Below are 27,854 nucleotides of genomic sequence, written 5' to 3' on the forward strand. Positions count from 1 at the left end.
TTAGGTCAGTTCTAGGGGACTGATGACCACATATGTTAAGTCCCATAGTGCTCAGAGCCATTTGAACCATTTGAACTTGGAGTGCCTCAGTGAACAATGTCACACTCAGCATGTTTTGTTATGCAGCTAAGTTATTGCCTAAGGATGCTGCTAGTGTTTGCTACTGTGGTTAGCATTTACTCCTGGGATACTGCACTGGCTTCTGTTGTAATAGCACTATTCATGCTTTTTCTAACCCTAGCACTAGCCTCCAGTGTATTAGTAAGTCCTGTCTGGAATAAACAACTATTTCAAAACCCTGGTTGTCCAAGAGTCTCCACAACGAGTTCCCTACCAAGTCTCTCCACCTGCATTTCTAGCAAATGCCTGTACCAGTGTTGGCTGAGATAGAAGAAAACAATCAAATGCCTTCACTGTGAATTGTTCTCCTGCCTTCCGCTCTGTATCGCTCTGGAGCGCAGACTGACCAGTAACCTCTTTTCTCTCTCGTCCACCTATGTCAAGACACGACATTGTAACAGAGTCTCCCAATGTCACCTGGTAGAGAAACCTAGTACATCCCTCCAATACATAAAATTGAGTACCGTCTGCGTGTTGATATCTGACATTTTTGCTGCAGAGCAGATTCGTGCATTGTCGATTGGTCATCACAGAACAGCCTATTTCAAGCAATCTGCCCACGTGTTGGGAAAAACATTGTCATTTCTAGGTTCCACAATGAGCATACCAGGCCGTAAAAGTTTCCCTTTTCCCTACCTACAGAATACCTGTCCTCAGCAGCGTAATTTATAGATGAACATTTGGCAAGTTACGCGTCGGATCCTACACATACACATGTAGAGTGTTGTAACGGCGACCGGAACGGTCGCAGGGTTGTAGTAACGGAAACGCGGTGGGACCCACGGAGCGGTCCGCGAACAACAACACAATGGGAGAGGGCGGACAGGACCAACGAAGGACCTTACGACACAAATCAACAACAGACAACAGAGTCACGAACCAAACAAGACGACCACGTCCACTCGTAAAGCAACACAAAAGTCAATACGCTGTCTAATGCGAGGCGATATGTCCTGAGAGGCACGCGAGGTTAGACTAACTGCCTGAGCTTTTTTTTTCTTTATTGATTTTCAATTCCCCCCGAAGGGGGCGGGCTAGAGCAGCTTAGTACGCTGCTGTACAGCCAACAGATCTTTTTAAAAACGGAAGAAGAAAAGAAACAGGAAAAACAAGCGATAAAACGATGACTTAAAGTGAAAAATGGCGGAAAAATGTGGAAAGTTAAAACAGAAAGCAAAGGGGTTGGCAATGTTAATAAAATACACAGGAATCAGACAAGTAACATAGTAGACACACAATTAAAAAACATGGCGACAGTCTGGATTCTGTTCGCAAGAGATAAAAAATCACACCCAGCGACAGTATGGTGGCCGTTCGCAACACTTCCCAAAAGACACAACACAGAACACTCACTGTAAAACACTCACTGTAAAACACTGCACGAAAATGGTGGCACAAAGATGACACTCCTGAGGCAAAGGCAGATGGGGGGGGGGGGACCTGGAGGAGGGGGAAGAACAAGGAGGGAGGAGATGAGAAAACGAAAGGGGGGGCGGAACCAAGGAGGGAGAGGACTCATAAGGGGGGAGAGAGGCAGGGTAGGGAATGAGAAGAGGCAGAGGAGGGAAATGCAAAAGGACTCGGGGGAGAGAAAGGGGCAGAGAGAGGGGAGGTGGGGAAAAAAGAGGATGGAAGGGGGGGAGAGGGAGCCTGGGAAAAGGACAGAGGAAAGGAGGGGGAGTGAGGATCAGAGTTGATAGGAGGGATAAATGGAGGGAGAGAGGGCATCATCCGGGAGGGGGAGTTGATGGAAGCCACCTTGGGAAAGGAGATGAAGGGTGTAGAGATGGAGGGTAGGGGGGACACAACAGTGAAGATGTGGCAGGTGGCGGGGATGGGCGAGGAGAGGAGCAACCAGGGGATGAGGGGGATCATGGCAGTGGGAGGTGTAGAGCATGCGGATATGTTCGAGGAATAGGAGCAGATGGGGAAAAGGAATGAGGTCATAGAGGATCCGCGTGGGGGACGGGAGGAGTATATGGAAGGCGAGGTGGAGTGCATGACGCTCAAGAATCTGGAGGGACTTATAGAATTTGGGGGAAGCAGATATCCAGGCGGGACTGGCATAACAGAGGAAATGCCTGAGCGAGAGGCAGGCGCTTAAGTACGCTATCGGGGGCGCCGCTATTGGCCGCTGGAACCACGTGTTCCACTGTGGCGCCCTCACACTAAAAGCGGGCCAGGAGGTGCGCGACGCCACAGCTTACCGCGCGATGGTGCAGAGACCTCTATGGGTCTTCGACGTCCATGACGCCTGGCGCGGATTCAAATTCCGCGGCGCGCGGTACCAGATAGAGACTATGCGTGCATATAACCAATTTAGAGGTCTTGATTTCAATGAGTTGTACACTGTTTTCGACAGTGCCACAGCCCTGCAAATAGCGGGAAACTCTTCACAAGACGATTATGTTGGGGATGCAAGAACATTTAAATTTCTCCTGCTTAAGAGCCTTCCGTGACACTCGCATGGACATAGACATCTTCGATGGAAGTTATATTACCGATATTTCGAAACAATATTATCTAGATTCTCCAGTATTAACAAAAAACCATGGCATCCTGCTGTGCCTATCACACCTGTTTTTATACCCTTAAAGATGCACGATGACGGCACAGGATCATCCCAATTCCGCTATTTTGTGTGCCATGGAAGGATGAAGACAGCCCTTTGTGAGTACTATTCTTATGTACAAGATAGAACAGCACATGTGTCGGACGATGTAATATAGCATCGTACTCGAATGCACCCTGCCACTCATTCTATGCATGCAATGCATTTGCCATATTTTGTGTAAGTGTATAACTATGCACGTGTTTTGGATGGATCCCATGACCAATGGTAGGCCTGAGTTGGTGTTCAATGTAGGTGCACTCTGCATCATATCCATAACAGTGTCTAGAGGATGATTCGCAATGCAGTACATGTGGGATAGGATTTTAATATGGATCCACCAGCGAGTGGACTGAGTGAGGTTTATGGGAGCCATCCACAATGCTCGTATAGGCACAGAAATACAGAAAGTACTGCAAATGCACTGCAGCTGTAGAATATATGTCCGTGAGTGACTGGGTACAATGCTACACTATATCGTCTGAGTAATGTGCCGTTCTATCTTGAACATAAGAAAAATAGTCATGAAGGACGGTCTCCCACCATTCAACGGTCATCTAGCACACAACGTAGCGAAAATGGGATAATCATGTGACATCATCGTGGATTTTTAAGAGTATAAATGAGGTATAATAGGTACAACGGCATGCCTCGGTTCGTTGTTATTACTGGAGAAGCTAGACAATATTGTTACGAAATATCGGTAATATGACTTGGATCGAAGTGTTATGCTCTTAAGTAGGAGGAACATAAGTGTGCTTCCATTCCCTACAGAATTGTTTTGCGAAGAGCTTTTTCACTATTTGTAGGGTTGTGGCGCTGTTGAAAATTATGTACAAGTGGCTGAAATTGAGACTTTGTGATTGGTAATATACGTGCATAGTTTGTAAATGTATATGCGTAGAGCAGAAAGCGGCGGACAGTTACGTATCGAATGCATACCTTGCTAACTGTTCGTCTATAAATAACGCTGCATGGGAGATGCACTCTGTAGGTAGCGAGAAGGAAATATCTCACGTTACAGGATGCTAAGTGCAGTCGACACACCGTCAACTAACGAATAACTTACTGCTTGGAAAAAATACTCGAAATCTACAGTTTGTAGATGTGCTGATAGAGTTGTGGGAACATATCAGAGTTGAAAGATATAAGCAAAAGTGGCGAAGCTCATCTGGTAAGCAATAAAAGCATATACTTAATCGGAATAATGTCAGAGCAGCAGCTGAAATCAACTGTGTACACATGTCAACTCCCTGTTGCCAGTCTCTACACGGTAGAGTGGAAGTCAATTGAACCTGTAGAACTGTGCCAGACTTCGAGTTTCCATTAAGTACATTGGTACATGAGTCTATAGACAAGCTCTCTGAGGCATTGTAGCACTACACAGAATTGTTCCCAGACTCCGAGTTTCCGATCTGCGCCATTCATTGAGCCTCATACAGGTATGAGGGAGTGCTACTATCCAAAATGCATGTTATGTATATCATCAGGAAGAGGGAAATTCTTATTATGATGTATTGCATGAGACAAACAAATACACCTCTATAAAATCAAACAGTGCACGGGTATCCAGCAATATGACCATATACAGACGGAAAACTATCGAAAAAATATGAAAAATTACATAAAATCGATAAAATCATGGGAAACGTGGTATAACAACGATAAATTAATGACCGTAAAATTGAGGGAGATAGGACCAAATATGTAAAATCGCGAAAAACTTGCCAAATTACCTAACCTGACTGAGAATACATAACTTTAGAAAAAAATTATGATGAAATGAGGGGGAATTGAGCATGGTTGGGAGTACCACGACACTCAAGACAGCGGAAAACTTGAAAATTATGCTGTGTCTACGTTCAGTTTGAATCCTCCCCATGCCCCTGTAAACTACGTGGGTTTCCTTAACATTTGCATCAACGAAGGCGAAATTACACAGAAGCGCTATATTAAAGCAGGCGAAATATGTTTCCCAAACCAGGACTGTTTTGTCACACTTGTAGTTGAACACAGATATTACCGAATTACGGCCGAATTACGGTTGGTTCTCACAAGCAATGTTATTGCACAAGCGTCAAGGACAAATATCAAAGTGTTTATCAGAGTTAAGCCATTACCTAGCACATTCTGTAGCAGAGTGGACTGATGCCATATATATCAGCCTTAATTATAAGAGGAGAGTGTACTCTGGAGATGTGGTGTTACGACGAAATTGCTGTATTATCCCACACATGAGCAAAACTACCTAGCACCAGACCATGAGAGGAATGCTACCAGGTTCGTGGTGATGTTATTGTAAACAGAAATAAGACTTTTACATCTCCTGTGGCTACTGCCTATGGTGCTTACCCTCTCATAAGATGTCACTGTTTGTTCGCGTGCATTTTCGTCCAGCATGATGCATGTGGTAACTCAATATATCAAGTATCGAAAGTATTCATGTCGTCTCTTTCTCGCTCTACTTCCTAGTGATGCATAGCCGCATCCGTCAAAACCGCTACTACTACTAATAAGCATGACTGACACAGGAATTGTGTTTGATGGTTCGCACATTTCCGACTTAAAAGGACGTATAAAATCCATCATCCCCCTAAGACACAGAACTGCAGTCTTCCGACTTTGTTCTAGTTGCCATCGTATTGAGGAACAGCTCGATCACTTCCTAGGACACCAGAATAGTGTTGCAGGAAGTAGTTTTATCATTTCAAAGTTTCTCACCATAGTGATTGTGGAGAAAACTCGATGGGAGGTTGTATGGCAGATGTTGAACGTACACTGAAGAGGGAAAGAAACTGCTACACCTGCCTAATACCGTGTAGGGTCCCCGAGAGCTCACAGAAGTGCCGTAACACGACGTGGCATGGAGTCGACTAATGTCAAAAGTAGCGCTAGAGTGAAGTGACACCATGAATCCTGCAGGACTCTCCAATAAATCCATGAGAGTACCAGGGTGTGGAGATCTTTTCTGAACATCGCTCGTAAGAGTCTTCCTGTACCCAGTCAGTAGCAATTATGGACGTGTGGGGCGTCGCATTGTCCTGCTGGAATTGCCCAAGTCCGTCGGAATGCACAGTGAACATGAATGGCTGCTGGTGATCAGAGGATCATTGCGTGTGTGTCACCTGTCAGAGTGGTATCTAAACGTATCAGCGGTCCCATATCACTCCAACTGCACACGCCCCACTCAATTATAGGACCTCCACCAGCTTGAACAGTCTCCTGCTGACATGCACGACCATCTCCGACCAGACAACGTATTTCCGGTTATCAAGAGTTCAATGTCGGTGTTGACAGGCAAAAGCTTTGTGTCATGCAGTCATCAAGAACACATGAGTTGGCCTTCGGCTCTGAAAGCCCATTTCCATGATGTTTCGTTGAATGTTCGCACGCTGACATTTGCTGATGACCAAGCACTGAAATCAGCTGCAATCTGCGGAAGGGATACACTTCTGCCACGTTCAACCATTCTCTTCAGTCGTCATTGGTCCCATTCTTGCAGGATCATTTTCCGGTCACAGCGATGGAGATTTGATGTTTTACTGGATTCCTGATATTCACTATACACTCACGAAATGGCCATACGGGAGAATTTCCACTTCATCACTACCTCGGAGATGCTGTGTCCCATCGCACGTGCACCAACTATAAAACCACGCTCAAACTCACTTAAATGTTGATAACCTGCCATTGTCGAAGCAGTAGCCGATCTAACAACTATGCCAGACACGTATTTTCTTATAGAGGTGCTGTCTACAGGAACGCCATATTCTGCCTGTTTACATATCTCTCTATTTTAATATGCTAGAATATACCTGTTTGTCCGCAGCTCGTGGTCGTGCTGTCGCGTTCTCACTTCCTCTCGGCCGGGTTCCCGGGTTCGATTCCCGGCGAGATCAGGGATTTTCTCTGCCTCGTGATGACTGGGTGTTGTGTGCTGTCCCTAGGTTAGTTAGGTTTAAATAGTCTAAGTTCTAGGGGACTGCTGACCATAGATGTTAAGTCGCATAGTGCTCAGAGCCATTTGAACCATATACCAGTTTCTTTGGCGCTTCAGTGCGTATGTCCTGCATTAGGGTATTAAGACCGTTGCATTCAGTACGATTAATACGTCAGAAACCTAAATGCATTAACAATATAGCGTTCTGAGGTGCAGAACCGTGTAGCCATAGGAGAGTCTATTTACCTCAATGATGATTTCTCTCATGGCAGTATGTGTTTGGTACTGATTCCAGACGCTGGAATAATGCTCCAGAATTGATAGCACAGTTGATTTACCTACAATATCTCAAACTCCAGCCGTCTGGAGTTCAATCATGTATAAACCATATATTTCTTCTTAACCGTCTCTTATATCACCACAGCACTCTAATGTCTACTATCCACCGATAAGGGGTGTGAACCTCCTCGACGTCAATACATCTGAAGATATCTAGTTCATCTGGAAGAGTGTCATGAGTAAGATTGGTGTGGAAAAGTCTTTGCTGAACACCAATTATGACCACAGCTCGTTCTGTTCCTTCACAAGACATGAAATTTAGTGGGTACAGTACCAGCCACTTCTGGTCAGTTTCTGATTAAATTGACGACTGTGTTGCAGGCCAAATAGCTCACGAAATAAGAATCAAAGGAAAAAACTACAAAGAACGAAAATCGTCAAACTGAAGGGGGAAACCGGGTAGCGCTATGGTTGGCCCACTAGAAGGCACTGCCATAGGTCAAACGGATATCAACTGCGTTTTTTTAAAAATAGGAACCCCCATTTTTTATTACCTATTCGCGTAGTACGTAGAGAAATATGAATGTTTCAGGTGGACCACTTTTTTCGCTTTGTGATAGATGGCGCTGTAATAGGCACAAACTTATAAGTGCGTGGTATCACGTAACATTCAGCCAGTGCGGACGGTATTTGCTTCGTGATACATCACCCCTGTTAAAATGGACCGTTTACCAATTGCAGAAAAAGTCGATATCGTGTCGGTGTCTGGCTATGATCAAAATACCCAACGGGCTTGTGTTATGTGTGCTGCACGGTATCCTAGTCGATATTATCCAAGTGTTGGACCGTGTGCCGGGTAGTTACGTTATTTAAGGGAACAGGAAGTGTTCAGCCACATGTGAAACGTCAACCACGACCTGCAACAAATGGTGATGCCCCAATAGGTCTTTTAGCTGCTGTCGCGGCTAATCCGCACATCAGTAGCAGACAAATTGCGCGAGAATCGGGAATCTCAAAAACGTCGGTGTTGAGAAGGCTACATCAACATCGATTGCACCCGTACCATATTTCTATACACCAGTAATTGCATGGCGACGACTTTGAACGTCGTGTACAGTTCTGACTCTGGGCACAAGAGAAATTACGGGACGATGACAGATTTTTTGCACGCGTTCTATTTAGTGACGAAGCGTCGTCATTCACCAACAGCGGTAACGTAAACCGGCATAATATGCACTGTTGGGCAACGGAAAATCGACGATGGCAACGACAAGTGGAACATCAGCGACCTTGGCGGGTTAATGTATGGTGCGGGATTATGGGAGGAAGGATAATTGGCCCCCATTTTATCGATGGCAATCTAAATGGTGCAATATATGCTGATTTCCTACGTAATGTTCTACCGATGTTACTACAAGATGTGTCACTGCATGGCGATGTACTTCAAACACTATGATTGTCCGGCACATAGCTCGCGTTCGGTTGAAGCGGTATTAAATAGCATATTTCATGACAGGTGGATTGGTCGTCGAAGCACCATTCCATGGCCCGCACGTTCTCCGGATCTGACGTCCCCGAATTTCTTTCTGTGGAGAAAATTGAAGGATATTTGCTATCGTTATCCACCAACAACGCCTGACAACATGCGTCAGCGCATTGTCAATGCATGTGCGAACATTACGGAAAGCGAAGTACTCGTTGTTGAGAGGAATGTCGTTACACGTATAGCCAAAGGCATTGAGGTTGATGGACATCATTTTGACCATTTATTGCATTAATGTGATGTTTACAGGTAATCACGCTGTAATAGCATGCGTTGTCAGAAACGATAAGTTCACAAAGGTACATGTATCACATTGGAACAACCGAAATAAAACGTTCAAACGCACCTATGTTCTGCATTTTAATTTAAAAAACCTACCTGTTACCAACTGTTTGTCTAAAATTGTGAACAATATATTTGTGATAATTACAGCGCCATGTATCACAAAGTTAAAAAAGTGGTCCAACTAAAACATTCGTATTTCCTTACGTACTACACGAATATGTAATAAAAAATGGGGGTTCCTATTTTAAAAAACGCAGTTGATATCCGTTTGACCTATGGCAGCGCCATCTAGCGGGCCAACCATAGCGTCATCCGATTTGCTCGACAAGTTTCGTTCTTTGTAGTTTTTTCGTTGAAGATTATTTCGTGAGATATTTGGGCCGGTGGCGATCAATGGACCACCCTCTATATGTAATATGCTCAATGTCAACACACAGAGAGTATTGGTTTTTCGATATATCGGTGGAGAGAGATGCAATAAAAGTTTATAAGGCGTTGCTAGGAGGTTCTGTTACAACGGGTTGTATGACTGGATACTGTTTGGATGCAGATTGTTTGTACTTTTTACCTTCTCTGGATGTTACAAAATAACAATGAGAAGTGCTCCCAAAGGTAATAAATGACTGTATAGATGCTTATATCAGTAATTAATACCTATGAAATGAATGTAATGCCCTCATGTAGGACAGTTGCTAATTTGAGCATGAGTGCTATCAAACTGGATTGATTTCACTCGTAAAATTAATAGAAATCGTCTGTATATATTCTCATGGAATCATGACTATTCTTATTATTATCATCACGACTGTGTGTTTAAAAATATGTGTTACTGCATGTATTGTGTTATTTCGTACTTAATTACCTGTAATTATAAAATTGACACCACTTGAATCACAGCTCGTTGTAGAACCCAGAAATAATAGGGTTTTCCCTAACATGTGAGTAGATTACATGAATCAGGCTGTTCTGTGACAGCCAAATTGCTTACGAAAAAATAACGCCTAAACTTGCTCCTATTACAAATGAGTGTCTGCTTGATGTGGACTTCTTCAAGTTGGGTGGCACAAACTTTAACTCCTGTTGTTAGAGAGGAGTTATGGAGCAAAAATGTCAAATGTCAGCAGGTAGACAGTATTTGATTTCGATGTATGGGATGAATCTTATAGGTTTCTCTACTAGGTGTTGTTAGGATGGCCGCACCTCCCTGCTGGATTGGATTGCATACCCGCACACAAACACAGCAGCAGTGGATGAGATTTTCACTCTGCAGCGGATTGTGCGCTGATATGAAACTTCCTGGCAGATTAAAACTATGTGCCGGACCGAGAATCGAAATCGGGATCTTTGCTTTTGCGGGCAAGTGCTCTACCAACTGAGATACCCGAGCACGACCCACGATGCGTCCTCACAGCTTTAATTCCACTTGTACCTAGTCTCGTACTTTTCAAACTTTACAGAAGCTCTCCTGCGAAGGTAGACGAGGTAGTTGCAGAATTAAAGCTGTGAGGACGGGTCGTGAGTCGTGCTCGGGTACCTCAGTTGGAAGAGCACATGCCCGCGAAAGGCAAAGGTCCCGATTTCGAATCTCGGTCCATGTGGACGACACTTTCGTGATTTGGCAGCATGGCAGGCAGGCACTGGAGGAGTTTATGGACCACCTAAACGGCATACATGAGAATATAACCTTCACGATGGAAGTAGAAGAGAATGGCTGTATTCCATTCCTGGACATACTGATCAGGAAGAAAGCGGACGGCACGCTGGGCCATTCAGTATATAGAAAAAAGACACACACAGACCTGTACCTCCATGCAACCAGCTGCCACCATCCGGCGCAACGCCAGTCAGTACTGACCACCTTGGTGCATAGGGCGCACGTCATTTGTGACAAAGAAAGCCTCTCAGACGAATTACACCACCTAAGAGAGGTATTTCGGAAAAACGGGTACAGTGAAACACAGATTGGCAGGGCCTTCAAGAGGAGACAGGCTGACAAAGTTCAGGAAGAGGAAGTTAACAAGAGACTCGCCTTTCTTCCATATTTGGGGCCCACATCAGCCAAAATCGGGAGGCTATTAAGAAAATCTAACATAAATACCGTCTTCCGACCACCGCCGAAGACGAAAGAGATGCTGGGCACAGCTAAAGACCCACTCAAGCTAAACACACCTGGTATATACAACATTGCCTGCGAATGTGGTGTGCAGTACATTGGTCAAACGCAGCGCTGCATCTCTAAAAGGTGCGAGGAACACATCAGGCATGTTCGACTTGGACAGATAGAGAAATCTGCTATAGCTGAACATAGCATCAAAGAAAACCACACCTTTGACTTCGAAAACACCAGGGTGCTATGCCGAGCCGGGAGCTATTGGGATAGCGTCATTAAAGAATCAATAGAAATACGGGTCCACGAGAACCTTGTGAACAGGGACGAAGGCTATCAACTGAGCGCGGCGTGGAATCCAGCATTAGCCGCAATACGCCAGGAACGCAACAAGAACCGTCCAGCTCACGAGACGCAATCAGAATGCTCTGACGGAGACACGAACGGCGCACCCGCTTCCCCCTCCACCTCGCCCGCCGGCTCCTCTGGATCCAGCCTCCCGCGGCCAGGTGGTGGGGGGCACACCGCAGGTATAAAGGGACCGGCATCCGCAAAGTCTCGGCACTTCGCCAGAAGATGATGAGTATGTCACTCGTCGAAACGTCGCTGTTTGAAGACACCGCCACCCGGCTGGAAGCCCGAGAACTCTTCGCCACCTGAAATAATGTTCGTAGGTTCGCAAGATGATCTTCTTCTGTCTGTCCGGAGATCACTATATCGTCCAGATAGTTTGCTGCAGTAGGGACCGACGCACAAATAGTTTGTAAATATTGCTGAAACAATGCAGGGGCGGATGCTCACCCGAACGGCAGTCTTTTGAACCTGTACAATCCAAGATGCGTGTTAACCACCAATACACGCTGGGATTCGGCGTCCACCGGTATTTGCAAGCACGCATCGGCTAGGTCCAACTTTGAAAAATATTTTCCCGGGCACAGTTTAGCAAAAAGATCTTCTGGGCGGGGCAAAGGAAATGTAGCAGTCACTAGTTGTGGATTCACTGTGGCCTTGAAGTCCACGCAAAGTCTCAATTTTCCGGAAGGTTTTGGCAAAATTACTAAGGGTGAGGCCCAGAGAGAAGCTTGCACACGTTCAATTACACCCTGTGATTCGAGATCGTTTAATGTTCTTGCGACCTCATCACGCAATGCGTGGGGAACATTGCGCGCTCTGAAAAATTTCGGTTGCGCGTTTACTTTCAGTTCCAAATGTGCTTCATAGTTTTTAGCGCAACCTAAGCCCGGTGCAAAAATGTCTGCAAATTCGTCACAGAGACGAGAAACACTGTCTGAAGGCACAGTTTGATTCACTGATAGGACCTGATTTACAATAGACATGTTAAACAACTGAAATTAATCTAAACCAAACAAGTTCATTGCAGTAGAAGAACGAAGAACGTAAAATGACACAAGTTTTGTTTGTCCCTTGTATGTTGCAAGAAGGCTGCACTGTCATAACACAGGAATTTTCTGTCCTGAATATGTGGTTAGCTTAACATTTGCGGCACGCAACGGAGGTTTGCCCAGTTGTTTGTACGTGTCGTGATTGAGCAATGAAACAGCAGCTCCGGTATCGAGCTGGAATGGTATGACCTTGCCATTAAAGTCCAAATCTACAAAAAGTTTATTGTCCTGCTGACGACAAGAGCGACTGTTTTGGGCAATTTGAACAGACACTTGTACAGAATCACTTGCTAATTGACGTGATTTCCGGCGACGTCGACGCACAGTTTTTGTGGGACGAACACAGTCACTATTAGAGAAAGTGGCACTGGACGAGGCGGAATTAACTACATGAATGTCCATGGGCGAAGGTCCACGAGCCTGAGTGTCCTTGGTTCGATTCCGGCGCGAAGCAAAGGGCCTGGAATGGTTGTGATTGTCTGATCGGAGCTTTTTTTGGCAAACACTTTGAACATGTCCTCTCGTATTACAGAAAAAGCAAATAGCTTGGCGTGACGGGCAATGTTCACGCGAATGTCTAGTAGCACTCCGCGGGCATGATTTCACTGCATTTGTGTGCTGGCGCGGCACACCTGGCTTAGAGCACGGCGGCAGCTGTGCGGACGTGCGCGAGGGCAGTTGACCGGGCCGCGTACCGCGAGCGCGCCCGGCGGGCCGGTTAATGTTACACACAGCAGGCGAAGTTTCAAAAGATTCCTGAGCACAGTCAAATGTGTCTTGTCTATCCAATATGTCTATCACTTGTTGAAGGGAGGGATTAACTAGTTTCAAAATTTGCTCCCGTATGCGAACATCAGAAACGTTCTGTGCAATTGCATCACGCACCATTGTATCTGAATAAGAAAGGCCACAGTCACAGTCAAAGGCACAGTCCCTAGTAAGTCCTTGCAATGTTGCTACCCACTCCCTATTAGGTTGACCGGCCGTACGTTTTGTACGAAAAAACGTATACCGTTTTGCAACCACATTAACTGTTTCTTTGAAATAGGCATCTAAAGCAGACAAAATATCTTCGTAGGATAGAGTTGCTACGTCGCGTCGGGGAAACAATTTCACTATCACACGGTAGGTGGACACACCAACACAAGAAAGCAAAAACGGCTGCCGCTCATCACCTTGAATTCTGTAGGCGGCTAGATGAAAGCCGAACTGTCGGGACCATTCCGGCCACGACTCGTGCGCCGCATTAAAACTGCGAAACGGCGGTGCAACTGCATGTTGTGGCTGCGGTAGCGGTGAAGCGGCGGCTGCCGCATCGGTGTGAATGGCACGTTGACCCTGGACGAGCTGTCCAAGGGCATCCAATAACGCCTGCGTCTGCTGATTCTGCAAACGATAAAATTCGGACAGTACATCTGGCGAAGCCATCACACAAGTAAATGTAAGCAATCAGAAAGAACACTTTAAATCGTCGCCAATCTGTTGTGACGTAACAAGACTGTTACGCCACACTGAAGTAGCCGAAAGAAGGGCACGCGTACACACACGCCGACTGGCGTCAAGTCTGGAACAAGATACGTTATGACTGCTATCAAGAAAATACGTAGCTTTGGAATATACTTAACTTTATTTACTCCTTGTGATACATCTCTCTGGACTATACAAATGAGACTCGTAAGATACATGCACTGTTACAATTGGCGCCTTGCTAGGTCGTAGCCATGGGCTTAGCAGAAGGCTATTCTAACTGTCTCTCGGCAAATGAGAGGGAGGCTTCGTCCGTATTGTCGCTAGCAATGTCGTCCGTACAACTGGGGCGAGTGCTCTATCGTATCTCGAGACCTGCCTTGTGGTGGCGCTAGGTCTGCGATCACACAGTGGCGACACGCGGGTCCGACATGTACTAAATGGACCGCGGCCGATTTAAGCTACCACCTAGCAAGTGTGGTGTCTGGCGGTGACACCACAGTATCCTTATAGGAAATATCCTTACTAAATTCCTCTCTGTCCAATACCAGCATCTCGTCAGTTGAATGCAATTCCAGCGAAAAATATAGTATCATCTACTCCAGCCTTTTCTCTGCCGACTTGTGGCTGAAGGTATAATTTCTGTGTAGAGTTTGAGTATGTCTGCCACTATGTTCGAATGACACTATTTTTTCCCAGCAGAATAACACCAGATAAGTCACCGCCATTTTGAATTCCCCCAGAATTTATGGGTGGGCGGTGATATGGGACGTCAGCACTGCCTTGGGACAAAGAAATTCCCACTATTTTTGAAATTCTCACCATCCAATTTCCTGCCATAGATCGAAATTCTGAAAACATTTCAAGGTCCAATCAATAATGCAGGTGAGGCAGGGGGAAGTGGCGGGGACACACAATCTGAATGTGGAAAACACATGTCATCCTGGCGTGGGGATAGGATAGGGTGTGGTGTAGGTGGGGGTAATTAATTGATCAGTTTAGTTAATTCGCATATTAATTTGATATCAAAATTGTGGTGGTGCCGACGTTATCCTATTAATACGAAGGTTGAATGAAAATTAATGCCTCCATCTTCGTTAATTGGGTTCGAATGGGAATATTTTAATAAATCAAACGCAGAAATAATCCTTAGAATGTGATCTTTAATTACCAATATTCACTTTTCCAAATAATCACCAGACAATTGGATACATTTCTGCCAAAGATGAACAAGTTTTCTGAAGCCATCACTGAAGAAGTCGACACTCTGTTTCCGCAAGCACAGTCTCAGAGTTCTCACAACGTCTTCATCAGAAGCATAATGATGTCCCAACAGATCAGAACGGAGAAAGGCGTCATCTTTATTCTCGTAATGTGAGAGGAGTTCCTGGCTAATTTCAAGTCTGTGCACTCTCATTTCAGGAGACAGCATCTGGGTTACCCATCGTCCACTCATCTTCCGATAGCCAATCAAAGCAATAATGTGACCCACACGTTCTTGTGAAATGCCGGTTGTGCTTTCAATTTGTCTCTGAGTGATACGACGATCGTCCTGAATTAATCTGTCAACATTTTGCTTGTGAAACTTGGTGATTCCTGTCACAGGACGTCCAGTTCTTTGTTTCTCACGCAGGTCAGATGTTCCCGTCTCATCATCTTTAAACGTACTGGCCCAACTCACAATACTCGCATCAACACCATCCCATACACTGCTTTCATTCTCTGTTGAAACTCCACTGGGGTGACACCTTCTACTGTCAAGAATTCAATGACTACACGTTGCTTAAATCGAACTGACAGACCGTCTAGGCAGGGTTCCATACTTTACACAACCGTTCAGTGCTGAGGCTCCCCCTCCCCCCCCCCCTCCCCCCACCGCCACAACTGGGGCTGTGGAGAAGAGGCTATGGAACGAGCCAATACCTGCCGCATACCAATGCTGCCAACTGCTGAAGAGTTACGAAGTGGAGGCTTTGCTTTTCAGTCAACCCTCGTAGTTACGAATTTTTTCTATTTCCGTAGCTGAAGAGTGTGTAGCATTTGGAGCGCGCAGCAATCTGCATGGCGTTCGTAAGTTTTATGCACAAAAATAGTGTATTCCTCTGCCTTAGAGAAAGAGGCAGTTGATGAGAACATTTCGGTATTGCGCTTGAGAATTCTGCCTAGTAGCATCACCATATTTCGTTGTCTGCTACTCCCCCTAACATAAAATTTCCCATCTTACAGCATTATTTCCTTTTACAGCACTAGGTATGATATATAAAGTCCTAAGGATCGCCAGCTTCTTTCGTGATCACTATTGTTTTGAGTTGCAACATTCATACTGATGAGAAAATTCCTATACTAAATTGGGGCTTTAGTAGGCACTCGTTGTGCATACTAGCTTTTTTCATTTTTAGTTGGTACGATGCACATTTATTGACTACTTGGCAAACAAGCAGCTGTGCAATTCTCCAGTAAATAATCTACCAGTGAACAACGGGTACACTTCGTTTTCAAAGAAAGTTATCAAGACTATTACTGACATCTTGGATATTCGGGAATCCAGCCGGATATTCGCGTCGTTCTCGCATGATATTTCAACAGTGCCTCGCTGTCTTCTTCAGGTGCTTTCTAATGCTAGCAGAGCATTGTCTGGAACTTGATCACTCAATGGATTACAATGACACTAAGATTGTGACACAGACCACAAGATTTTGGGAGAGTGTCATTAAAGAAGCCATTGAGATTAAGGCCACAGATAATCTAATCAACCGTGACTCGGGATACCAAATCAGCACTGCCTGGAATCCAACACTTGAGCTTGTGAAACCTCAACGGAGGACACTCCGGGATTCTAAAAGAAATAGAAGCGGAGACCGAGAGAATAGCCGTGAGCAAGGTGTCGGACATTAGAGACCAGATCTGACACACCCCAGATCATGAACTCGACTTCAGAAGACGGCCAGGCCGGGCGCGGACGGCGGTCGGAACACTGGCGACCAGAGAGGACCAATGTAGCCGCGTCTGGCGGGCGCGGACCTCAGACGGAACACCCGACGCGGCGCGGACCGATTATGGAGCGCCCAGCACGAAACGGAAGTGGAAATCATAGTAACAGTCATGAGACAGAGTACCCAACATCTCAGATCGGGTCTGACACTACTCAGATGACGTCCACAACCGTTCGGGACGGCCAAAACGGGCGCTGACGGCAGTCGGAACATCCGCGACTCGAGGGGTCGATTGAAGCCGAGTCTGGCGGGCGCGGACCAAAGACGGAACACTCGACTCGGCGCGGACAGAAGACGGAACGCCCAGCTCCTTCCAGGCATAAATACTGGACTCGATTAACCCAAGGACCAGTCTCAGGTTGCACCTGGAGAAGACAGCGAGGCACGCTGTTGAAATATCGTGCGAGAACGACGCGAATATCCAACTGGATTCCCGAATATCCAAGATGTCAACAGATCGCCGGGAAAGCATGAGGAATTACATAAGACTATTACTACTGTGGCTCTCAGACTGATGTAGATTCAGCAGGAAACACTTCTGAAGCTGGTTGAGGATTTAGGCGACGAGAACATAAATTTCTCTATAGATGTGTTTTCACTTCACAGTATCTAGTTCCAAGGAAGAAATAGTGTGAACCCGTAATACGTGAAACTTTTGAGTCTTACTGTAAACTTACGGGCGATGCCATATCAGACTTCATGAACAGGCTCTGCGGATATGGCATTCTCTAATTTGAATGCATACTCAAAGGTAAACATACATACAGGCCTCTTTGTGGATGTCTTTGAACAGTGCTGGAATGTATGAGAAGCAACATAATTGTGGATAATGGTCGTTCTGCCAATGCTGCCTTGTCAGCAGTAATAATTTGTCCTTGTAATGGTTTTCCTGGTTCCGTAATTCGACAAGTAAACGCATTAGTTTCCAGGTCATTTACAAAGGAATATTTTAAGATTGTGAAATTCGACTAAATTCCAGTTTCATCGACACTACGAGGGCAACAACCCGGCTGGAAAAGATTTGTGAAATAGTTGTTGTCGAGTATCCATTAATATCGACAAAGGCGTTCAGACATATTATTTTGATTTTCATTATTTTGATTTTGGGTCGTCAGCACACTCATCTCAGGGCGGCGTATACACCGACTGTCCCTACTTATGTGTTGTATGTGTTCTATTCCGCGTTTTCCACTACATTTTTGTCGTAGTCCAGTAAAGTGGAATTTATGACGGCATAATACATGTCTTGTAATCCTATCCCTTCTTTCAATTTGATTTCCACATGCTGCTTTCCTTGCCGCTGGTGTGAGGAACCACCTAGGTTTTTGTATGAGGCCCTTAACTGTCGGCGTCCTTCATACACTATATGTCAATTGCTTCGATTCTTCTCTTTTCTGGATTTCCCACAGCCAATTATTCACTTTCACATACAAAGCTACATTCAAGTAGCACATAATCGTCATTTTCAAGGGCCGATGTTTTATTAAATGACTTCATGGATTGCCCTCTATTTGATGAGCATTTTGTGAGAAAAATTAGCAATTGCCTGCCAGGTCATTATACACAGATAGAGATATTGAAAGTAAGCTGAGTTTAGCGGTACCCCACAACAATAAACAAAACAACTTTAGTGCTATGAGTCCTTTTGCAATGGAGATATTTCAAGCCAATTTTGAAATAAAATCGAAGCAAGAGGTGAATTATACAAACAGCTATAACATGTATAATACATTTTTCCAATCCTTTATCCCATAGTTCGACCTTTACCAGAAAAATATTGCAGGCTGATATGCAGTGGTAATAAGCAACCGATATGGATAATTATTGGCATTATATCATCATGTAGGACGACGAGAGAGCTGGACTGTCAGGGTGTGTTTACAGAAGTTTACAAATGGAATTTTTGCAAAGTGCTGAAGAATACAATACAGAAAAAAAAATTAAATTTATAGCGTGAGTTCTAATAGGGGTATGAGTGCGAAGTTTTGGTGCTCATCGTGTTACACCTCTCCATTTCTGGAATGAAACAGTTAGTAACCCACAAGAAACCTCTACAACATTTAATCATTTCTTTGTGTCAATAATCTGCAAGTGTAATCAGAAGTTTGTTTCACAGGTACGTGTGCAGAACTGATAGCTAAGAAAGTTATCAAGACTACATTACTTGGAGCTATAGGAAAAAAACAAGAGATGAAACTGACCGAATTAACACAAAGAACCCCAAGATATTTCAACTTAGTTCTATATTCAATCACCTATGCAATTTGTCCTCCAGGTGTGGCCAGATTCCTGAAAGAGTACAACACTCATTACTGAAGCTATCTTATAAATGCATGGAACAGGTAATGTAGACAGATACCGGCCTATTTCTGTGATACCTGTGTTTTCAAAAGTTTTTAGAAAGCATGGTGCAAGAAAGGAGTGACCCATCTCAGTACAGATTAGTTACTGTCTCGTTCGTCGTGCAACTTCAGGAAAGCAGTATCTACAGAAAATCGATTGTATTCTTTTTTGTGTGAGGCACTAACAGGGCTATACGATATGATTTGCAGAAAAGGTACATTCTTTAGCAACGATAATTGATTGTGTGGGCAAAGTAGTAGTTTTTAATAACTGTGAGCATTGAGGAATTATCGAAAAGACTGAGTGTTTTACCACGAAATAGGAAACAGAAGGCTGTCCTCCAGTATCGACAAGCACGCAAAAAATTTGAATTAGTCAGGGTGGTGCGTGTGTAGGAGGAGGGGTTCGCAGATTTCTGTTCTTGAACCGTTGCTTCTCCTGATGTATGGCAATGATTTGCAACTAAATATGACAGATAACGCCAAAATATTTCTCTTTTCAGATGAAACAATTATCATCGTACAAGATGTGGAACCTATTTTAAGTAATGTACCTAATAATGAGGTCCATAACAGCAACACATAGATCTCAGAGATGAACACATAATAGAAACAAAACTCAATACATAGAATTTATTAGATGCATCTCTTGTAAAAGTGAAATGTACTGTCTGAGGGTGGTCGACCATTCTGTAACTGACGGTATAGGGACAAATTTCTTCTAACAGTCACGTTAAAGATCTTTTGTTGAAACTGATTGCTTCTGTCTTCGCTGCAACAATACTATCCTCTGTCTCTGATACAGGATTCTCAAGATTGGTTTACTCTGTCTGTTTTGAATCTATTATCTCATGCGGTGTTATATGATTAGGGCTACTTCGTGCACTCCCAAAGAATATTCGCAGACCAGGGTGCCTATTCTGTATCTTTCCGCCACTGTGCCGATCGTTTCAGTAGTCGAATTAGAGCCCCTGTATTATTCAGTATGCATTTCGGAAGCGATACCACTCGGATCTAGAGAACCGAAGCGGTGTTGTCGGATCGCGTCGCGCAAGCCAATCAAAAGCAAGCGGCCGCAGATCCGCGCATGTGCACTGCAGCGCGCACAGCGCCACGAACACAAAGCGGCTAGCAGATGACACAGGCGCGCTATTCTTCCAAGTACCGAAAATTGCGTTTACGTTGCCATAACGCATGATGCCGCCTTCCATCGAACTGAAATTCTGAGCCGAAATGCATAGAAATTTTTACAGTTTATCTGACCACATGTTTCCATGCATGCCTAATAACGATAGCGTATTTGAGTGTATTCTTCAGTTTGTCGTAAATGCTACATTATGTCATCTTATTTTCATTCACACTGACATCGTGTTTCGGATTTTACGTTTCGGAAAATGAGTTAGGAATAGTGTGTAGTACCACATTGTACTAATACATCTATAAAAACACCCGAAAAATTGATTCTGAGAGTTTCAAAGAATAAGAAGACCCATATGATTAAGTAGCCCACTTCCCTATATGATACGTCAACGATTTGGGTCTTAAAAACAAAACTGAAAAAAAACCGCATTTTCGAGGGCTCCTGCACTTCGTCGCAGTTTATAACACGCATGTCATGAATGAAAATGTTTCGTATATGGTGCTCTAGTCTAAAAATATTACGGCAGAGATCTTCCATCTCTGCCTACTGTGGTTGAGGATTCGATCGGAGATAAATACTTGTGACAAGCAAGATAAGGAAGATGACCGCTGCTAGCTACATTCCCAGTAATTTAAGTTGTGCTCTTAGATTCCTGTCTAACCGCATACTCGGAAATTGCTACATATTCGGAAAAAATGGTGAATTATTTCTGACAAGAAAAAATATAAAGGTCAGTGTCGGTTGTTTCACTCACAGCAACTTCATCTCCAGCAATTTCATATTTCGTATTTTAAACACACAGAAATCACGAAACTATTACTGAGGAAGTACACTCTTAATGTAAGTAATAACGAGTGTTGCAGAATAATCTTACCTTACACGAATAACAATGTCTCAGAACGTGTTGCAAATATGAAGAGGAAAAAAAAATTTTTTTTGCACCCATGCGTGCGCGATTCAGTGTCATTCCGTATCGCATTCCTGCGCGCTAACCACTTCTTTTTATTTTTTTTTATTCCACAAAAACAGTAACAAAATGGCTACAATGAAATAACGTAAATAAGGTGACAGAAAATTGCAGTCATAAATTAGAGCATTCAAAGAATGAGGAATCATATTCAGTCTTTAGCAGTAGCACACATTTAGCACCTTCACTGTCGCCTTCAACTGGTCGCAGTTCAGCGTGCACGTTTTCTTCTTCAGCAGCCTGAGGTTCCTCATCATGATTTCCCAGACCCAAATTAATCATCCAGTAAATCCATGATGTGTGTTCCTTCTAGGGTAAATTACGTTGGACAGAAGAACATTCCAGAAAGGCGATATCGCAAAATCCCTCACTGCCTTGTTATTTTCGTCAGCCCCAGCCTTCTAAACGCATCCTTATGGAGTTCAAGATCTTCCTTTGTATCAGACACCAGATGTTTGCCGTCTTATTCTTGTATCTGCTGTACTACTGATTTCTTTTTCATGTGTGACTTGCAGGTGAGGTTAGGGTCGCGAACGTGACTACCTAACAGATCAAAACGAAAATTTCTGTTCCGACACTGACAATGTTGAGTGTTTATGGAAAAAGTTCAAGGCAATCGTAAAATGCGTTTTAGACAGGTACGTGCCGAGTAAAACTGTGAGGGACGGGAAAAACCCACCGTGGTACAACAACAAAGTTAGGAAACTACTGCGAAAGCAAAGAGAGCTCCACTTCAAGTTTAAACGCAGCCAAAACCTCTCAGACAAACTGAAGCTAAACGATGTCAAAGTTAGCGTAAGGAGGGCTATGCGTGAAGCGTTCATTGAATTCGAAAGTAAAATTCTATGTACCGACTTGACAGAAAATCCTAGGAAGTTCTGGTCTTACGTTAAATCAGTAAGTGGCTCGAAACAGCATATCCAGACACTACGGGATGATGATGGCATTGAAACAGAGGATGACACGCGTAAAGCTGAAATACTAAACACCTTTTTCCAAAGCTGTTTCACAGAGGAAGACCGCACTGCAGTTCCTTCTCAAAATCCTCGCACAAACGAAAAAATGGCTGACATCGTAATAAGTGTCCAAGGAATAGAAAAGCAACTGGAATCACTCAATAGAGGAAAGTCCACTGGACCTGACGGGATACCAATTCGATTCTACACAGAGTACGCGAAAGAACTTGCCCCCCTTCTAACAGCCGTGTACCGCAAGTCTCTAGAGCAACGGAGGGTTCCAAATGATTGGAAAAGAGCACAGATAGTCCCAGTCTTCAAGAAGGGTCGTCGAGCAGATGCGCAAAACTATAGACCTATATCTCTTACGTCGATCTCTTGTAGAATTTTAGAACATGTTTTTTGCTCGCGTATCATGTCATTTCTGGAAACCCAGAATCTACTATGTAGGAATCAACATGGATTCCGGAAACAGCGATCGTGTGAGACCCAACTCGCCTTATTTGTTCATGAGACCCAGAAAATATTAGATACAGGCTCCCAGGTAGATGCTACTTTTCTTGACTTCCGGAAGGCGTTCGATACAGTTCCGCACTGTCGCCTGATAAACAAAGTAAGAGCCTACGGAATATCAGACCAGCTGTGTGGCTGGATTGAAGAGTTTTTAGCAAACAGAACACAGCATGTTGTTATCAATGGAGAGACGTCTACAGACGTTAAAGTAACCTCTGGCGTCCCACAGGGGAGTGTTATGGGACCATTGCTTTTCACAATATATATAAATGACATAGTAGATAGTGTCGGAAGTTCCATGCGGCTTTTCGCGGATGATGCTGTAGTATACAGAGAAGTTGCTGCATTAGAAAATTGTAGCGAAATACAGGAAGATCTGCAGCGGATAGGCACTTGGTGCAGGGAGTGGCAACTGACCCTTAACATAGACAAATGTAATGTATTGCGAATACATAGAAAGAAGGATCCTTTATTGTATGATTATATGATAGCGGAACAAACACTGGTAGCAGTTACTTCTGTAAAATATCTGGGAGTATGCGTGCGGAACGATTTGAAGTGGAATGATCATATAAAACTAATTGTTGGTAAGGCGGGTACCAGGTTGAGATTCATTGGGAGAGTGCTTAGAAAATGTAGTCCATCAACAAAGGAGGTGGCTTACAAAACACTTGTTCGACCTATACTTGAGTATTGCTCATCAGTGTGGGATCCGTACCAGGTCGGGTTGACGGAGGAGATAGAGAAGATCCAAAGAAGAGCGGCGCGTTTCGTCACTGGGTTATTTGGTAACCGTGATAGCGTTACGGAGATGTTTAATAAACTCAAGTGGCAGACTCTGCAAGAGAGGCGCTCTGCATCGCGGTGTAGCTTGCTCGCCAGGTTTCGAGAGGGTGCGTTTCTGGATGAGGTATCGAATATATTGCTTCCCCCTACTTATACTTCCCGAGGAGATCACGAATGTAAAATTAGAGAGATTAGAGCGCGCACGGAGGCTTTCAGACAGTCGTTCTTCCCGCGAACCATACGCGACTGGAACAGGAAAGGGAGGTAATGACAGTGGCACGTAAAGTGCCCTCCGCCACACACCGTTGCGTGGCTTGCGGAGTATCAATGTAGATGTAGATGTAGAACCCATCCCCTCTCTATGAGGAATCCAGTTCCTAACCTGTACCCATTCTGTTCAAGACAATTCGGAGCATGTTACCATATTTCTTATTGTGATTCTGATACTTAAGTGTTTATTCGAATTTATTTTCCATATACATCTTGTATTCAATATGTTCATCGCTCCCAACATCGTTAAAAACGTAACACTAGGCCACGCCAAACAACATAAACACAGCGCTCAATTCTTGTACTATTGTGTAGAGGAATGTAGGTTGACTTCGTTGCCAAATGGTGCTGCTTAAGTCATAAATGGATGATGGTTTGGAAGGTTTCCAATATCAGGCTTCATATAATTGCTTTCCATTTTTACCTGAAAGTTGTAAACACGTTTCGATAGTTACTAACTGAACCATTCGTGGGAAAAAGTACACAAAGTCACTAGTAACGTCAGTTCACACTCATGTAATATACGTAAACAGAGCCTATGTCTTGATATTTAATGATCTTTAAACGCTTATTTGCATTTTTTGAATGTAATCATTCACAGTAACAACCTAGCCAAACCATATTTCTAACAAAGGAAAATTAGTCTATTATGAATTCACTTTCCAACCGAATGCGTCCTCTGGTGATTCTTTAGTAACATAATCACTAAATCCAAAGCTAGAACCGCTAAATATGTTTAAAATAACAAATTATAGGTGTACATAAACCACAGCTGACCGATCGACAGGGCCAGACCGAAATCCAACACCTCTCGGTACAATAGTCGCAAATTCGGTGGGAGGACAGTTCGGTAACAAGTCTCAGAAGCTTACTGAATAGGATATTTCGATAAAGAACGGAAAATGACGTCACTACCGAGACTAACATACTACACCCATCGGTATGAACGATACAGAATAGGGCCCCAGAAAAGTGCAGTCTGTTCGTGAACTTCGTGTATGGCGTTGTTGAGGTAATTAAGAAAATCAGCTGTGCCGTCACTGTACATAGGCTATATTCCTTCAAGGAATTTGTTGTTAATAATATCGGCGAATCCTGAAGAAACTGCAACATTCATTCAGTTAACAGTGGACAAAAAACGATTAACAGTTGAATAATACCTACGCATTGTGCAGAGAGTTATACAGCATTCAGCAAGTGTAATTTGCAGTTGAGGGAGAACTGAAAAATTTGCTTATAAGCCATAAGTATTGAAATACAAGCTAGGAGTCGCTTGTGACACAATTCTATCGTATACGTATGACAGCTCCTCAGTGTAGTCCAGAATTTTTCTCTGTAATGTTTTATTCATTCGTATGTCCTCTGACTTTCTTTTCCATATTTTGTTACTTCTATTTTTTTATAAATTTTCTAATTGTAACTATGCTAGTCTTTCTTTGGCATGCATGGTCTCACGCAACCTGATAAGTAAACAAGCAGATTTCTTTTACCGAAAAATGCTCGCTTCACCTGTACTCGTCTGTTTCTTATATCGTCCTTGCAACATATCTGACGTGTTATTTTGTTTCCAAGGTAGTATAGTTGCTTCACGTCGTCTAATGCAAGGTCTTAAATTCTGATGCTAATTTTGTCATTAGTGCCATTTATGTTATTACTCAATACATTCTTCTTTCTTTGGTTTACTCTCAGTATGTACTGTGTGATTCGTAGACTGTTCGTCTCATTCAACAGGTTCTGTGCTCCTTCTTCACTGCTGCAAACGACAACAGTGTCATCAGCTATTCTCAGCATTGATATCACTTCAGCCAGTAATTTAATGCTCCTTGTGGACCTTCCTTTACCGTTTCTTCGACATACTAGTGACGGTCCCTGCCTTATGGCATTTTTAATCCCAAATCTCAGCTCTTCCATTCATATTGTGTCTTACCAGTCATTCCGTACAGGTCATACCTATTTTTCTAAGAATTATAATATCTGGCTGGACTTCACTTTGTCGAGTACTTTTGATAAATACTGAAAAAGTATCTTGCCTCTATTATTACGTCTGCACTGATTTTAAAGTGTCTTTTTTGAAGCCAAACTGATTATCTTGTGAACGAACCTGGCATTTTTTCTGCTTTGGATGAGGTCCTCCCATGAAGTAAATACTATGTAACAGAAATTGAATTTTCATTTCTAATCTTCTACTCAGCATTTATGATGTATAAGCTGTGAAGTGAACTGTGCATTAGTTCCCACGGTAACTTACCGGCTTAGGGATTGTGTGGATGATATTCTTCCAAATGTCCAAAGGTTTGTCACCAGATTCTATACCGTCACTTATCGTCTGATTGCTATTTCCTCCAACGACTTTAGCAATTCTGAACGAATGTCATCTATGCCTTCTTACTTGTTCGACCCGTCTTTCAAAGCTCTGACCTTAATACTGAATCGTCCATGACTTCTATCTCATTGTAGAGGCACTCACTGTGCTCTTTCCACGTACTCGCTCTTTAATTTGCGGTTACCACTGGGATTCTGTTTGCGCTGTTAGCGTTGACGCTTACACTTTAAGTTTACCCGAAATTGGTTTTACAGTTCTATCTGTCCATTCTGCGAACATTTGGTCACAGATATATCTACTTTTCCCTACAATCCTTTCATAGTGTATTCCTTGCACTTCTTATATTGCATTTCTCAGATAGCTGTATTGCTTTACCGTTTTCGTTTGCTAATCGTTTTTGTAGTTCTTTCCAGCGCTACTCAAAAGACGTATATCTTCCCTCTCCCACAATTTCTTTGCCGTGGGTTTCCTTGTATCTATGTTTGTCTGTACAACTTTTGTGGTTACCCGTTTTAGAGTAGATCAGTCTTCCTCAGATGAAATGGATGCTTTATGTACATCCTCAGGGAATATTAAACGCAAATCAGGTTTCTCAAAACTTCAGTAGTTTGATTAATATTGAATTATGGGGGAAATCCGTGAGCACGGGGGTGAGGGGGTGGGGTGGTTGGGCGGAGAGGGGTTGGAGGACGGACGAACTGGCCTTTGCAGAAACATCTGGAAATATTCAGGAACGAGTAGAGCTCAAAAGTCCCACCATAATTCATTTAACCTTCCTCATGGAGAGCAAACTGTAAATCCCATTAATTGGTTTTCTGTTGGATAAATATTACAGTGATTTATTAATTACTATTTAATCAACTTTTACACACTTTACTTGATGTATTGTACTTAACTACAATAATGTATTTAGTTTTGGAGATAATGTAATATTCTGTTAAGTTATGAAACCTGATTCATGAAGCATAATTGAAACTGTATAATAGTTTTCCCATTTGCAGATGATGTCAGCGTATGAATCTACCACTTTGGTGCCGGAAAACACTAAAAAATTTTTGTTGGCCATCAAACCGTTCCACTTAACATGCAAGTTGGTTGGGCTGATGCCATTCACAGTTGATGAGAAGACAGGATTAGTGAAGAGAGTAAGATCAGATTTGGTTATTGTGAGTATTGCCAGTGTATTACAGGTCATTTCTGTATACATTTTGGTACACTTTCATAGCAGACTGTTAAGTACATGCTCTGCAGTAAATGTTATCTCATTTTTCGGAGAACTGTGTTGGCCAGCATTGAGTTTCTGTTCGATAACTGCAGATGTGTTCTCCAATACAGAAAAATACGACAAAATGATTACGTTGGTTATGTCATGTGACAAAGTTCTGACGACCCATATTGGACCTGTGAAAACATACGAGGGAAAGGTAGTAAAACTGCAACTTCTTCTGTTGCTTTGTTATTTTGTTTCATTGTACGCATTCCTTTTTACGAGTAGTAAAGATGAGGACCACAAGATGGGTCTTGTAGCTACTGTAGGATTATTTCTTTCAAACATTTTAACCCTCTTGAGATTTGCGAATTTACAGCTGGTGATAATGTACAGAGTATCGCTTCTGAATGTTTGCTTACGTGATATGAGAAATGATTTGCTTGCCGCACGTCATGGTAAAGAGTCTACGAAGAACCGATATGTAACCAGAAAGAGTCTACAGTTGTGCAGTAGATCTGTTTGGCATGTATCAGCGTATGTGCGATCTCTCACACGAGTGCATGCAGAGCTCTGTGAATTGTCAGACTTGGCTGCATCT

This window comes from Schistocerca americana, chromosome 4 (genome assembly GCF_021461395.2).
Source record: "Schistocerca americana isolate TAMUIC-IGC-003095 chromosome 4, iqSchAmer2.1, whole genome shotgun sequence".
Classification (NCBI taxonomy): Eukaryota; Metazoa; Arthropoda; class Insecta; order Orthoptera; family Acrididae; genus Schistocerca; species Schistocerca americana.